Genomic DNA, 13,421 nt, shown 5'->3' on the forward strand with positions numbered 1-13,421 from the left:
CCTACCTGACACAATCAATGATGTAAACAAAGACTCACTGCCACAGGCTGAGGACAAGGGGTCAGGGGTCTCTGTGTGTGTGTGTGTGTGTGTGTGTGTGTGTGTGTGTGTGTGTGTGTGTTTGTGTGTGCATGTCTGTGTGTGGATGATTATTGGGGCAGTGTCTATTGACCAGTCTGGGAATAGGACAAACAAACCAGTTGGGAACAGGTATTATTGAGTAGACGTCCATTCAATATGCATTAATCCAAGCTATTGGTGAGGTCACAAGGAAGCGTGGTCAAGTTGGTAAGACTGTTTTCCGTCCTCAATGCAGTTGGTCAGTAATAAAGTAGAGCTGAAGAAGCCGTCCTCCAAAGGATATCACCACTATACATCAGCTTTCTACACAACTCCACCTTATTGAGACGCAACACAACTGCAGCTTTCCCTTTCTAACTAATGTACATAAAATATGAGGATGATTAGCAGGCTCACTAAGTTGAACCAGTGGCTGAAATGTATTTGATCGTGAACATGCTTCAATTACAATTGTATAATATCCACAGAAAAAAATTAACAATGGACAATAGAATGGTGCTGGCTCTTTTCCTGTATAAGTATATACAAAATATAGTTGTTGAGTCTGTGTACCTTTGGACCATTTGATTTTTATTTTGAAACGGTAAATGAATAATGTGAGAATCTGTAAACAGAAATTTGGAAGGAAATAAAACTGGAAAATACTCCACCTGTTTCTGGGGGCTGTGGTCAAGGCAAGTGAGTGTTCAAGTTCACCTTTTCCCATTAGACTCAGGGAAAGACTCTAGCAGGACAGCCCTAGAATCTCTGAAATCGTTTTACACATGGCAAAAACAAGCTTCCGCATTTTCTGCCACTGTGTTACAGGATTCTGGGTAAGAACAAGGGTTTGTGAGGATTTTGGTTTAAAATGGCATGTGTCAACACTATCTGTCTGGCATGTGAAGGATATTGCTCTGAAATATCCAATCTTATGTTCTGAGTCTGTTTCCTAAGCCATCCCGCTGAGCAGCGTCTTTGTTCACGAAGAGCGACAGAATATGGTCAAAGTAAACAGACAGTGGAGGAATCGACTCCCAAAGATTCAATTCTTTTAGCGTCTAGAAGCGAAACACTTGGGGTTGATTTTTTCAGTGTGTAATTGTCATAAGTTGTTGTGGTTGCTGTGGCATGATACTTGTGTGAATGTATATGCATAAATACATAGGGTGTGGCTCCTGGTAGTAATGCGTTTTTCTTTCTGGATGTGTCTGATACATCAGCCAAAACTTATATAAAGCCCATATGCCTAATATAATACCTCAGTTAGAAGTGTATAAACTTCTCTTAGCACTCGGTGTGGAGCTGTGGAACTGCACTGCCTGGAGAAATGGACCAAGACCTAGTATCTTCAGGATGGTATAAGGTGATATTTATGACTCCCTGTTAACATCCTGGATTTCTTGAGAAATGTTGGGGGAGTATGTGTCTAAAATCGTTGAACATAAGTTTATAGACTGATATTTTTTTAAAATAATTTCTTTAGAATATAATGTGCAAAGCCTTTTAATATTTTTTGAAAATAGAAACAGCCTACCATCTCTCACTCAGTGCCAAAGAGAAAAAATCTACAAAGACATAGCTCTAGTATTAGACTTTAGTGAAGACATTACAAATAATTAAGGCTGAAACTAGGGCTAGGCAATTAATCGAAAATTTATTGAAATCAACATTCAGAACTTCTAATAGACATAATCTTATCCATATGGAGTATATCAATTATTCTTAACTTTTTATTTTTATTTTAATTTTTTTCTGTTACGTGCCTCCCACAGTCCAAAAACACATGTTGGTAGGTGGATTGGCAACTCAAAAGTGTCCGTAGGTGTGAGTGTGTGAGTGAGTGTGTGTGTGTCTGTGTTGCCCTGTGAAGGACTGGCGCCCCCTCCAGGGTGTATTCCTGCCTTGCGCCCAATGATTCCAGGTAGGCTCTGGACCCACTGCGACCCTGAACTGGATAAGCACTTACAGATAATGAATGAATGAATGAATGAATGAATGAATGTTACGTGCCTGTACTGTCCCTTTAAAACTATGCTACCAAGCTGTAGTCACGTAATTCTGCCTCTATCTGCCACATGGAAGCAACCTAAATACCAAAGCAGATCAAATGACTCAAGCAGCTAATACCAAAGAAAAACACAGCGTCTGTGGTTTGGATGTGTTGTGTTTTTACTATAATTAATACAACACTGAGAAAACTGAGAAATGAGAAAACTGTTTCAGCGACCAATCACACACCAAATATAAACAGTGCTCAAAGAACAAGAGAGGAACAAGCTCCCAGCAACATTAGAAAAAAAATATCCCAGCTTTAACATATTTACAGTACAAGCCTCGTCACTGAACTATGAGAGTCAAAAATACAAAAACAAAATAATTCATTCATTAATCATAACATATCAATCGTAAAATGTACAATTAATTGTGATATTGATTTGCACTCATATCGCCCAGCACTAGCTGAAACTTAAAATGTTAATACCTTGATATATTTAGAGTAAGACTTATCTCCTCTAGCAAAACAATCGCCTTCATAAAATGGAGGCACAAGCTTTCCAAGGTGATGTATATGAATAATTAAGTAAGGCTCTAATGTTCACCATTTTAAAAATAACCATAATATGATAATAACATTACACCATTTGTTTAGCTTGTCTTTGCAATTTGCAGAAATTAGGGCCACCTATATTCATGCTACATACAAAAATTAAGCACCCAAATGGCTACAGAAACATGCTGAAGAACTTGAATATGCTCCAGCATGGTGGTGGAGAAAGGTCCTGCTAGCACACCCCCTCTATTGATCCAGCCGGTTAATCATGTGTTGGACAGCAGATAATAAAATGCTGCCACATAAAACTGTAGACTACCTGCACTTGTTCTAGCAAACGCAAAGGGTTAACAAGTTGACCCCTGACCATGGAAACAAACCCTCTCAGTTGTCTTGTGATGAATCACCATGTAGAGCCATGACAACCACAATCCATTTACAGCTTCTCACAACCCGTCAAAGGTTGTAGGGACAACAGCATTGATTCAATAAGGCCTACAGAGCAAAATTTGTGGAAGACCTGAGGAAATAAAGGCTGCTACAAATTCCCATGGGACATCATATGATATTATAGATACCTAAACGAGTACAATGTCCAATGGGACTTGTTCAAATCAACTTACAGTTAATGAATGAGTCACAAGAGAAAATTTCAGTGACTCTCAACCAATTTAAATCAAGCTAATGGTTTAATACCACACACCTACAGCATAAAGGAGTCCAGGAGCATTGAAAATATATTCAGGTAATATACACCCATCAGCAATAACATTAAAACCCCCCTCCTTGATTCTGTACTTATTGTCCATTTTATCATCTCAGCTGACAGTATAGGTGCACTTTGTCCTTCTACAATTACAGAATACAGTCTATCTGTTACTCCTCATACATTATTAGGCCACTTTCACTCTTTTCTTCAAATAGGACCCACACAGGACCAAAATATTAAAAAAATTCTACGAAGACAAAGCTCTAGTGACAGAGTTTAGCGAAGACATTACAAATGATTTAAGCTGAAACTAAGGCTGGTCATTAATCGAAATTCAGAACTTCTGATCAACATGATATTATCTATATCAAGTATATACATTATTTAACTTTTTGTTGTTGTTTTTTTATTTATTATTCTTTTATGTCCCCAGGTGGCACAGTGGTGCAGCAGGTAGTGTCGCAGTCACACAGCTCCAGGGACCTGGAGGTCATGGGTTCGCATTCCCGCTCCGGGTGACTGTCTGTGAGTCAAAAGTGTACGTAGGTGTGAGTGAATGTGTGTGTCTGTGTTGCCCTGTGAAGGACTGGCCTTGCGCCACCTTGCGCAAATTGATTCCAGGTAGGCTCCGGACCCACCACGCCCCTGAACTGGATAAGCGGTTACAGATAATGAATGAATGAATGAATGTTATGTCCCCACTGTGTTCATGTACTGTCCCTTTAAAACCACGCTAACAAGCTGTAGTCACGAGATTCTGCTCCTATCTGCAACATGGAAGCAATATAAAGGCCAAAGCTGATCAAACGACTCGAGCAGCTAGTATCAAAGAAGAACACAGCGTCTGTGGTTTGGATGTGTTCTGTTTTTACTATAATTAATATGACACTGAACAAAAAGTAGTCAAATGAGAAAAAGCTGTTTCAGCGACCAAAGCATAATCACACACCAAATATAAACAGTGCTCAAAAAACAAGAGAGGAACAAGCTCCCAGCAACATTAGAAAAAATATCCCAGCTTTAATACTGGAGCATATTTACAGTACAAGCCTCATTTCATAACTATGAGGATCAAAAAAATTGTTTCCTCCGGGTGCTCTGGTTTCCTCCCATGGTCCAAAAACACACATTGGTAGGTGGATTGGCAACTCGAAAGTGTCCGTAGGTGTGAGTATGTGAGTGAATGTGTGAATGAATAAATGTGTCAGATAATGAATGAATGAATAATTGTAATTAGGGTAAATTGTACAATTGTGATATTGATTAGCGCTCATATCGCTCAGCACTCGCTGAAATTTAAAATGTTAATACCTTGATATAGGACCACAACTATTACATCACCACAGGTACTATGGGGGTGGTGGATCATTCTCAGCACTGCAGTGACTTAAGTGTTGGTGGTGGTGGGTGTCGTGCTAGTAGGAGTGGATCAGACACAGCAGCACTAATGGATTTTTTTTAAGAACATCAGTGTCACTGCCAGACTGAAAATAGTCCACAAACCAAAAATATCCAACCAACAGAGTCCACTGAATAGAGGATGATCAACAAACTGTGCAACAAGCAAGCTACTGTCTCTGATTCTGACATAGAATGACACACAGTAACAGCACATCATTGCAATGACAATAATCCACCACCTATTAAAAACAAACATGAAAAAGGATAAGAAGGAATGACACTAATGTTTAATGTTGCTTTTAAGCAATTACATTCGAGGTTCGTGCTATAACATATCTCACGTTACAGCACAAACCTCGAATGTACTAGTGATTATACAACAGTTCTTTATTGCTGTTTACTATTAAGTTCATTGATAGAAAATCAAAAAGTGATGGGTTTGGTCACATTCCTTTTATTCAGAACTGCTCTCTACATAAATCAGGATAGAGCCAGAGCCAGAGATACACACATAGGGTACATAATAGTTGTATATCATACACTAAATGATGCCAAATTCAAGTTACATTTCAGTATTTGGGTATGTTTTCAGAGCCGTCCTGCTAAGCTGGTGAACCAGAGCAGTGCAGAAAAAAAGGCACTAGTGTTGTTGCTAGGTTACATGTATTTTGCAGAGTGATACCAAAAGAGCTTATAATGGCAACAATGGCACTCTTGGAAAATCTTATCAAATCGGAACTAACTGAGATAATAATTAATAATTATTCCAATCTACAAGCAAATCTTTCTGTAAATGCTTAACTCTGAGTATTTCTGGATAAGCTGTTTGCAAAGCTAGGTTATATTAAAAAAGCATGTTCTTTCAGCGGTATGTTTACCTTGAGTTGAATGCAAATGCTTTTCAGGACCACCTGTCAAATTTAGTTCACTTGAGTAGAAAAAAAATCACGCATTGTGAACCTCTAAATCACACCTTGAGAAAAAGCAGAGATTATCAGCGCATTTTTAAATTCCTCAAAACTGTTGCATTCATTCATTCATTCATTCATTATCTGTAACCGCCTATCCAGTTCAGGGTCGCGGTGGGTCCAGAGCCTAAAACTGTTGCATGTTTTACTTAATTTCAGTGAGTGTATTTTTATAGAGAGAATCGGCAGAAAGGTAGAAAACAATAGCCAACAGTTTTCTGATTGTATGAAATAATAATGAAGGCAAATGTGCTATTAAATCTAATCTCCCAGATGATGGCTGCCTATGACCATTTATGATCCCTTCCTTAATTGCTTCTGTTAAATTTAAACTGTCATGACAATAGGCCAATGGCACCAAAGTCCACACAAAAGTAAAGCAATTAACTTCCTAACACAGACCAATGATTTAAGGGAGTCAGGGGGTTACAAATATATCTCCTGCATGTCTACAGCATGAATTTGGTTCAGCCAACTGGACTCAGTGCTTGTGCCTTTTGTATGACTATGCAATTATGTGCAATGTGACCGAAATAACAGGTAAATAGATAAACTGCACCTATTAGAATTTAGAATATAAATATATTCTAAATATATTTAGAATAAATAAATAGGGAAAAAGAGAAAAAACGTTAAGTATATGTTTAATAAGTCAGTGATATAACAACGATTAGTATGTCTAGTATGATCAATATTAGTATTATGATTAGCCTTGCGCCCAATGAGTCCAGAGCCTACCTGGAATCATTGGGCGCAAGGCAGGAATACACCCTGGAGGGGGCGCCATTCTTTCACAGGGCAACACACACACACACACACACACACACACACACACACAAACACACACACACACTCAGACACACAGACACGCATTCACACGCACACGCACACACATTCACCTGCCAACGTGTGTTTTGGACTGTGGAAGGAAACCAGAGCACCCGGAGGAAACCCACTCGGACATAGGGAGAACACACCAAACTCCTCACAGACAGTCACCCGGAATCGAACCAAAAATATACACATATATAAACTGCCATTGGCCCAGTTTTGGTGCTAGCACACTTGGAAGAGGAGAGAGAGAGAGAGAGAGAGAGAGAGAGAGAGAGAGAGAGAGAGAGAGAGAGAGAGAGAGAGAGCAAGACAGAGAGAGACAGAGAGTGTTGAGTGGGTGAGGGAGTAGGAGGCTTCATCCTAAAGCAAGCATTGCACTGAGGAGATAAGAGCATTAACATTAGAAACAATAGCGCAGAAGCCTCCAGGCTCCATGAGAGAGGAGAGACTGAGGGAGAGAGGGATGGAAGGAGGGAGAAGGAAAAAGACAGAGTAAGAGAAGGGGGGGGAGCATTCGATCGGTGATGGACTATATATTTGAATCAGGAGTAACTGGGGAGAAATAAAAAAAAAAAAGGTCTGGAGGACAGAGAGAGAAATTATTAGCTTAGGCATCATAAATGTAGAATGTGGGGAAAAATGTAGACTGAAAAGGGTAGGCATGGTGACTTAAAGAACAAAAGGCATTGGAAAAGATCTTGGATAAATGAAAGTGTAATAGAGGTCCAATAGATTTAAAAGGGGGGGGGGTCTTTAAAAAGGAGGGTAGAAGGCTCTGAGATTGAATGGCAGTGTGGAATCAGTGTGTATGAATGAAGGTGGGGGATGCCATCTGCGGTGAAAGCCCTGAAATGTAGTATGAAGGAGCTCCTCAGCTTGTATCCATGGTAACGCAGCAGGTCCCTTCTGTAGGGGTTGACTCACCTGTGTGCGAGAGACAGCAGAGGGAATGCTGATGCACATGCAGTCTCACGGAGGCGGATCCAGCTCTGGCTCTTTATCTTAATAACCACGCTACAGAGAAACAATAGCAAGTGCGGCTAATCCACAATACCTGCGTAAGCTTCCGAAAGTGTCGCTAATAAGACACAAACACGTCAATTAGACTTAGGGCTGTCAATCAGCCCTGTCTGCAGGATGTGGGGGATGGGAAGAAATCTTCAAAAACATGGCAGATGCTTCACAACTTCCAATGTACTTTCCGTCATTTGAACTCGAAAGAGGAACTTCCTGCCTGATGTGATTCAGAGACAGAAGCAGCTGCCACACGAATAGCAGAGTGAAGGAAGAAAGGACATAAGGAAAGACAAAATTAGACAGGGATCCATCTTGCAGTGAGAGAGAGAGATTGAGGAGTGACAGTTAAGACAGGGCTACATTTCACCAAAGTGAGGATGGTTTTGACTGAGAATTGTTTGCGCTACATGGGATTCCTCTACTGAGAATTAACGACAAAACATTTTACCGTTTCCTCTCTTTCTCTGGAGAGCAAGGGGAGTGAGTCAAGAGGGAGAATAATGTGTGAAAGTGAGAGAGACTGCTGCTAATGAAGCTGTAAGATGCTCTCCCTCTCTGCCTTACGAGCATCTACACTTACGCTCATGCAAATGTGGCCTACTTTTGGAATTGTTCATTCATACATTTACACACCAACTGCTGTAGTAGTAAGTACAATTAAAGGGAAGCTTCAAAGCACTGTATTTAAAAAACATAAATTAAAAAGCAGAGTTTGCATCATATCCCCCAGTCCTAGGCAAACACTGATGCCCATGAAACACACACAGATCATTCCCATGGTTAGAGGCACAGCTGCTGAATATATGCTTCAGTAAAGAAACATATCCTGTAGCTTCATCATCAATGCAATCATTAGCTGTAAGCGTTAAAATCTATAAATGAAGTAGGACATGCATTCAATACTGTTATAAATAGTAGGATATCAATAACATTGTCCCATTCTTCAATATTGTACTTGATTATGATGTCCCTGCACCACTGAGAGAGCCTTAGAAGCTGTGGAGTTTAATACTTGGGCTTTTTTAGTTCAGCATTTAATTGTACTAAAAAAATCACATTCTTCTGCTTTTTGTCATGTGTTATACTAAAAATGATCATTGTAATTTGAAAAATATATTAAGAATGAAGAATCAATATGCTATGTTCACGACTGCTAACATGTTTCCTCTTTATACGGTCTAAAACAAAACTTGATGGAATTCATGATGACGAACAAATACTTGTCATTTTCAAACGTTAGATTTTAGATTTTTTGTTGAATAAAATGATAATTGTCAGTTAACGCAGCAGTTACCATTAAACGGCTTACTTCTCTGACTATGTACAGTATTCACCACACGTCACTGTATCCTGAAGACACATCGGTGTTTATGCTGTGACAGAAGCATGTGCAGTGACATTCAGTATTTTCATATTGCACAGATCATATCTGAGCAGTTTGTTCACAGCAAGATCGGTCCAAACCACTCATCTTTAACTAAATCATTCCACATATTGAGCACAGCGCAACACTAGCCATGACACCTCCACTGAAATGTAGGTGTGAGTTGAACGTGTTCTTGACATATTTCTGGTTTGGTGGAGCATGAAACCTGAAAACTCTGTGCACCTGTCAGCTCACTTTAACCACAAAGAATAAAACAGTGTAACTTTACGCCTATGACCCACATGCTCTAAAATGACCTGAACGGAATAATCCATTGCAAATGTAACTTATAAAAACCATCTGCCAGCTCCTGAGTAGTGAAGAAGTTTTGACACTGACTATCATCTGGACATCTTCTGTTCAGTCTCTAGTGTTTATCTATTGTTACACTTACACTTATATAGCACATTTCTAGATACCCAAGGACACTTTACAATCCACACTGCTCGTACTCTCAACCAGGAACGACCTTCCACCTGGAGGACTGCATCAGGCACTAGGGTTTCACCCAGGACAGAGCACCAATCTATATCTGGGCACACACACATTCATTCACACATCAGGACAGTTATTAGAGAAGCCAATTCACCTAACCTCCATGTTTTTGGACTGTGGGAGGAAACCAGAGACCCCGGAGGAAACCCATGCAGACACAGGGAGAACATGGAAACTCCACCCAGATGGAACTTGAACCCAAGATCCCAGCGCTGAGAGGGGAACATGATAACCACCAAGCCACCGTGCCGTTTATCGTCTTAGGCCAGGAGTCCAAGAGGACTCTAACTGGCCTTACTCTCCATAGTTCTCTCTTATAATTAAATTGGCTTTCCTTTCATTTTCAGGCTCAGCCATGTATCCTGCTTATCCACCTGCTGCTCTAAACATCTAGAGCATATTTTTTTCTTTTCCCCCTAATTGCAAAGCAAACATAAAAATATTTCTAATACCACAATGGACCAACAACTGAAAATAAACAGCATGCAGCAGACTACATCTGGATGCAGTGCCACATTGGAACCAATCAGTGTAAATAACCCAAACCTGCCTCAGTCCCACCATTTGGATGACAAATTCTCCACAGGAAATGTGCTCTTTGAAGTAACAGCTCTAAAAATAGCTCTAATTTCTTCTTTCCTATTAACGTGTACAAGCACGCACACACACACACAAGCTGCATATAGAATATTTGTTGCAACACAACCATACCTACAGCCTGTAAACATATCTTGCTAAAATTAATACTAAAATGTATTTGAAAATATACATTTTCTTTGAAAATATAAAACTAAATTTGTTAGGGTTTATGCTTAAAAACCTATATGTAATAAAACATCTGTACAAACAATTGGTTAACTCACTAGCACACTGTTAAATATCATGCTAAATATGTGGAACATTAACAATTGAATGTGTTAAATTGTAGAACAGGACTGAGCCTAATCTAAAAATATATCTGTTGCGCTACATAGTTTTGAGCCCCCTTCCACCTTGCTCTTCATATGGTGAAGATTACCACAAATCAAGGATGATTTGGGTGGTGGATCAATGTCCACACTGCAGGGACACTATCATGTTGGTAGTGTGTAAGTATGTGTTGCGCTGGTATGAGTGGATCAGACACAGCAGTGCTGCTGAAGCGTTTCGACACCTTAGTGTGGACAGATGATAGCTCAGTAGACTGTACTGGCCTGAGAATAGACCACCAAATAAATCCAGCCAAAAGACATTTGTTAAACAGTGTTCTCTGACCACTGACTGACTAACTGCGCAGCAAAAGTGTTAGTGTTTTTATACTAAACATTTACTACAAAATCAGTGTCACTAGCCTGAGAATGATACACAACACCTGGTCTATGATGATCCTATGTGAACGTTGACCATTGAAGGACAGTGTGACCAGGGGCTAATAAACTACGCAGAGCAACATATGGACTACAGTCTGTAATTGTAGAACTGAAGTTCACATACATGGTCAGGAGAGCTGATAATTTACAGTTCATATGCAAACAAGGAGGTTTTTAAAGTCATTTCAAATTTACTGCTCGTTGGTATAAGTATGTTAAAACAAAAAATCGCTTGTGTTGACTTATATATTGTTTGAGTGTATATGCTGAAACCTTCAAGAATCTTGCTTTATATTCCAGCTAAAATCTCCAAGCCTCCATTCTTGTCAGATCATGTAGTTGCAGCTTACAAACAAGTGGTCTCGAAGCAACTCTGGTTCGAGGCCGCTGTCTGTTTGCTGGTTGTCATCTGCATGGGTGTGATCTGACAGCACCACGGCCTGGCTGAGATCCTTCAGTTCGCGCTGACGGGGGATGTGCATGCCTCCCTCTGTCTGGATCATCATCATTCCCTCAGACATAGCTGGCATTTTCCCTGACGGAACCTTTAAGTTTAAGCTGCCTGAATCTGATGTTTTTGTTTGTGTGTTTGTGCATGGTTGTTCTCGAATGGTGCATGCTCAGGGGCAGCAGTACTATAATGGGCATTAGTAGTACAAGAACACACTGGGATGGCTGTGTCTCAAAACCTATTCAACTTGTTTCCTACTATATGCGTAGAGCGATTGAAAAAAACAATATCAAACCCTACAAATGTGGCAAGAAGAGTGAAACTGAGTGGAGGAGACTATGCAATGAGACTGCTCTATGTTAGTTTATATATTGTGAGAGAAATGTACAAGCAATTACATCACAACCTATGTAGGTGGTGATGCTCACATTATAAGATTAGCTGCTATCAAGGCAGTAATAGGACAATCTTTCTCCATACGCCCTTTAACTCGAGGACAATAATGAAACCTCACAGAGGTATCAAAACACACAGCTTGTTTTTAGCAGACTGGTCAACCTCAGTATCAAGGTGCTCCATGATGACAGTGGTGTGGTTGAGCTCTGGGTAATGTTAGGTTTTAAGTCCATCACTAGTGGACACTAAGTGGACCCAAAGAACAGGTTAGCTTTACATTCCACCTTAAATGCTGCGGCAGGTAGATGGGGTCTGCTGGACCATTCAATGTGGAACGGCAAATAAAAGCTTACATCAACTCCATGATGCTTTAAGTGAGTAGTGTTTTACACAGTGGTGTTGGTGCTGTGGCCGTGCGCTGGTGATAGAGTTATAACAAGAAACAACAAAATTTGATCATCAGCAGCTCCATCCATCCATCCATTATCTGTAACCGCTTATCCAATTTAGGGTCGCGGGGGGTCCAGAGCCTACCTGGAATCATCGGGCGCAAGGCGGGAATACACCCTGGAGGGGACGCCAGTCCTTCACAGAGCAACACAGACACACACACATTCACTCACACACTCACACCTACGGACACTTTCGAGTCGCCAATCCACCTGCAACGTGTGTTTTTGGACTGTGGGAGGAAACCGGAGCACCCGGAGGAAACCCACGCGGACACGGGGAGAACACACCAACTCCTCACAGACAGTCACCCGGAGCGGGAATCGAACCCACAACCTCCAGGCCCCTGGAGCTGTGTGACTGCGACACTACCTGCTGCGCCACCGTGCCGCCCCTCATCAGCAGCTCATTAAGCCATTTTCAGTCAAGTTCTTGTCCTTTTCTCCCTCATGAACAGGTTTTGTTACTTGATACATGTTCCTTGTGATTTATCAGTTGAAATAATTGAGTGACCGCAAATAACGCAAAACATAGGCTTTATTAGGGTGTCTCAGAGATCCCAGTGTATGAAATCACTTCCTGCCGTCCACCTGGATATTGAATCAATGGCCTAAACTAGCAGGACTAGCTAAAAGGTTCATTTACAAATCCTCAAGCTTAAAAGAATAAAATAAATAAATAAATAACCAAGCACAACTAAATAAAATAAAATAAATACAATTTCATGTTGTCAGATGGTGCCTATACTCATAACAGATCCTGAGGAACAGTGAATATATGTCACCATGGGGGTCCAGCTGGGTGACAAGGTTGCCAATCTGCTATTCCTTCTTTACAGACACACTACTCCAATACATACACAAGCCAAAGGCAGCTTATTCAAGAGCTTCTTTTTCACCAGTTGTGTAAAATATGTCACATAGATGAGAAGATTCTCACCCCCCACGTTGTTCAACCTTGTGCCTCTCTCACACATACAACTAACAAGCTTGACTGGTGTGTAATCTGGAACACCTCATTAAATCCACAATGTCCTGCTGAGTGAGCACTGGGTGGTTGGGTGCTTCTCATCTTTTCTACCTTATTTTCACTTTTTATCCATCAGTACACACACCTGCTTATCCATCTAGAAGAGGGGCTGACAGATGATATGGCCAAAGAAGGAAATAAAAAAATCTTTAAAATAAAAGGAAGAGGTTGCAGGTCTGCAATACAATCTACAGAGGAACACAACATGTAGTAGATCCAAAAGATGTGCAATGGGCGAATTACATTGGGCCCACCTTTAATAAGCGATTCTTTAAAAAACGT

The 13,421-nt window shown here is 40.5% G+C and overlaps 1 protein-coding gene across 4 annotated transcripts in view; it reads right to left on the reverse strand.

The window, feature by feature from the left end:
* Positions 1–13,421, reverse strand: part of myo16 (myosin XVI) — a 178,879-nt gene that overhangs the window by 95,031 nt on the left and 70,427 nt on the right. The gene's annotated exons all lie outside the window — the stretch shown is intronic.

The sequence above is a fragment of the Hoplias malabaricus genome, chromosome 12 (genome assembly GCF_029633855.1).
Source record: "Hoplias malabaricus isolate fHopMal1 chromosome 12, fHopMal1.hap1, whole genome shotgun sequence".
Lineage (NCBI taxonomy): Eukaryota > Metazoa > Chordata > Actinopteri > Characiformes > Erythrinidae > Hoplias > Hoplias malabaricus.